Genomic DNA, 3,558 nt, shown 5'->3' with positions numbered 1-3,558 from the left:
AACCTGCCCCCTAGCAGGTTTACTACAACTAACCCTGACTGTCTCCGCCCCTTTGTCGGAAACCTGACAGTAGGAAGTGTCGGACATGGCGTGCCACTTCCTTGAAGAGCCAGTAGATGTTGAAGCCCAAATTCTCCGCAGAGCTCTCCGCCGGTAGAGAGTGATCAGAGCGCGTTTGGACATTTTATCATTTCCTGATGATTGTCTGTGCGAACGTTACCGTTTTTCAGCACAATCTATAATTTATTTGGATAACATCCTCAGGCCATATATTACGCATGTGACACATCGCGGACATGCTCTCAGTTCATTGCATATTATTTGTATTGCACTTCGGTTTCTTGCAAACGGGAGCTTTCTGTATAATATTGGTGACGCTGAGCACGTTTCCAAGGCTACCGTCTGTCGGGCAGTCAGGAATGTTACAGTTGCACTGAAACGTCTCCTGTACTCGTCTGTGGTGTTCCCCGGTCATAGACCCACAAGATTTATCAAAGAGGGATGCCACAAAATTGCAGGTATCAGGATGACCAAAACTTAATGTATGATGTGGTGATACTTGGACTACTACTTAAATTGTACATTTATTTTCAGGGTTCCCAGGCGTGATTGGCTGTACAGATGGCACTCACATTCCAATCATTGCTCCTTCAGTAAATGAAGGAGACTATGTGAACAGGAAGTCTTTCCACAGCATTAATGTACAGGTACATAGTTCCCTGTAGCATTTCAAACTAACAAATTATTTCATCATAGTAATGGATGCTAATTTGTGTTCTCTGCACTGTGAAGATCATATGTGATGCTGCCAACATTATCACAAATGTGGAAGCCAAGTGGCCAGGCTCTGTCCATGACTCACAAATATTCCGTGAATGTACACTGAGCACAAAATTTGGACATGGTGAGTTGAGAATACTTTAAAATATATAAAGACCAATTGCTTCAGGGACATTTGAACTGAAGTGTACCCTTCTGTCTTAGGAGAGTTCACTGGCTACTTGCTTGGTGATAGGGGGTATCCATGTTTACCCTATTTGCTTACCCCTTACCCTGACCCTGAACCGGGCCCACAGCAGCGATATAATCTGGCTAATTGCAGGACAAGAGCCAGAATTGAAATGACTATCGGAATGCTTAAGGCCCGGTTCCAGTGCCTGCAAAGACTCAGGGTCACCCCAGAAAGGGCATGTGACATTATTGTGGCATGTGTGATTCTTCACAACATTGCCACAATTAGAGGAGAACACTGTCCTTCTGAACCAAACATCAGCAGTGATCCAAACCATGAACATCCTGACCCTCCCACGGACATACAAGATGGAAGCGCAGTCAGAGACACCATATGTCACAATCATTTCCTTTGACCCATCACCTCAACATGTTGAAAGAAGAATAAACAGATTTTTTGTTCAACTGGCTTTATTGGTCGCCTGTATTTCCTGTACACAAAGTATTAAAAGATGTAAACCTCATAAAGTGTCTCTGTTGCTTCCTCCTCTGTAACAGCTGTCAATGTTTCTTCATTATTTTCCTGTAGTAAAGAAATAAACAACATTGCTGTTCTACTGTAAACTCATATAATCTGTGGAGTATTACTCACAACTGCATGTTGGTCTGGCTCAACAGGAGGCTGCACCAGATGCAGTACACCACCACCATCAACTGATAGAATATGAGGTTTATACAGGTCACTTATAACTTACAAGGGACCAAATGGCAATTAACAAACATACCAATCACCTTACACTTCATTGTCATTATGCTCTCAAAGACAACCAAGACTGAGGGAAGGCAAAATCAGTAGGAAAATAACTTCACTACAAAATAATCCATTATGGTAAAGAGTTTATCAAATGAATGAGTAGCACTGCAAAGGTGACTGTGAAGAAAGGATGTATGCACATCATGTATTATTTTGAATTTACCCCCTATGTAGGCACTTGTGTCTTGCGGGGTTATTGACTCAGAGGATGTCCCCGCAGAGATGCCTTCAGCCACAGGGCGCCCACTGTTTTGGCTGAGGGCCAACTGCTCAGCCTCTGTGAGTGGTGGTGGTGGAGGACCCCCACCTGTTTTTCGGGCCTCCGCTTTTTTTCTGTTGGCTATAACGGGCCACATTTGAGCATACAGAGTAAGCAAATATGTACTTGTAATGTGCTCAGATAATTTCAATAAGTGCTTACAGAAAGAAAATTAATGTAGCCTCTAACTGCAATTGATTTACATGGGACAAACAGACCAAGCACTATGGCTCATAATACAATTACACCTTACCTGTTTGGACTATATTTTTATATTTCATTTTTACTTGCTGCCAGGAACGTTTGGGGCCTGTTGGGTTGCACCTGCGCTCACATCACATCACAAAATAAAATGTATAAAATAACAAATAAAATAACATATGATAAAATAACGTGTTAAATGGGTGGAAATCCCTCGATCAATGTTTATATTAACACTCACGCATTGACTCTGTCGGCTATGTTTTGCCATGCATGCTCCCTTTCTTTTGCAGCTGAGGCTGTGTTACTTTTTTCCGCGGAATTTGCATGTTATCGGCATATACTGCCATCAGAATTTCGGCCTCAAGCGCTGTGAAATACATTGACCGCGCCTTCTTTCCCTCCGTCTCCATGGTGACTCGCTTAATCTGTGCTCCGCTTATCAGGGCTTTATGTATCCTCGTCCGCGCGCTTCACTTGGGGTTAAAGCAACTCTGCGTTGACTGAACTAATTGTTATCAGCCTTTCTGAAACCGAATATTCCGAGTTGGACAGTTCGGGGTTACTCAACCGTGAGTGTCGTTTTTCACTCTGAGTTTTCCAAACCGGCTTCCTGAAACTGGGCCCTGCAGTCTATCTGGGTCAGATATAAACCACGTTTAGGTGGAGTTTATTTTCCTTGTGCTGACTTTTTTCAGTCAGTTACAATAACTCGTACTGCTACTAGCTAGCATGACGAAGTTTCTATACAGCTGGGTGGTGCTATGATGTTACTGATAGTGAACTTTACAGTGGCTTGCAAAAGTATTCGGCCCCTTGAACTTTCCCACATTTTGTCACATTTCAGCCACAAACATGATTCAATGTTATTGGAATTCCACGTGAAAGACCAACACAAAGTGGTGAACACGTGAGAAGTGGAACGAAAATCATACATTATTCCAAAAAATTTTTACAAATAAATAACTGCAAAGTGGGGTGTGCGTAATTATTCTGTCATGGAAAAACACACTGCCATCAACTTCTGTTTTGTTTTTGTCAAAATCACTGTAATATAATCACTGTACCTTTATATACATGTGACTTATATTAACGCTGCTGCCCTCTTGTGGCTAAAGTGTAATTATGTTATTGTTATGAGGGAAAACATTTGAGAGTAACATGAAAAATGAGTCAGCACTTTGGCTTCAGCTTAAGAAATCCTCATTTTTATGTCATTAGTTATAGTTGCATGTATTCATTATCATAATTTAACCTTTAATATTGATGTCTTAAATTTATTTTACATAAACTATCAATAATTTTATGGTTGTATTAAATAAAGACATCACTA

The sequence above is a fragment of the Aulonocara sp. 'chitande type north' Nkhata Bay genome, linkage group LG3, assembly GCF_057382095.1.
Source record: "Aulonocara sp. 'chitande type north' Nkhata Bay isolate Kocher_YH1m ecotype deep benthic linkage group LG3, A_spYH_male_GT1.1, whole genome shotgun sequence".
In the NCBI taxonomy this organism is placed as follows: Eukaryota; Metazoa; Chordata; class Actinopteri; order Cichliformes; family Cichlidae; genus Aulonocara; species Aulonocara sp. 'chitande type north' Nkhata Bay.
The sequence above is the reverse complement of the archived record's forward strand: the minus strand, read 5'-3'. Positions refer to the sequence as shown.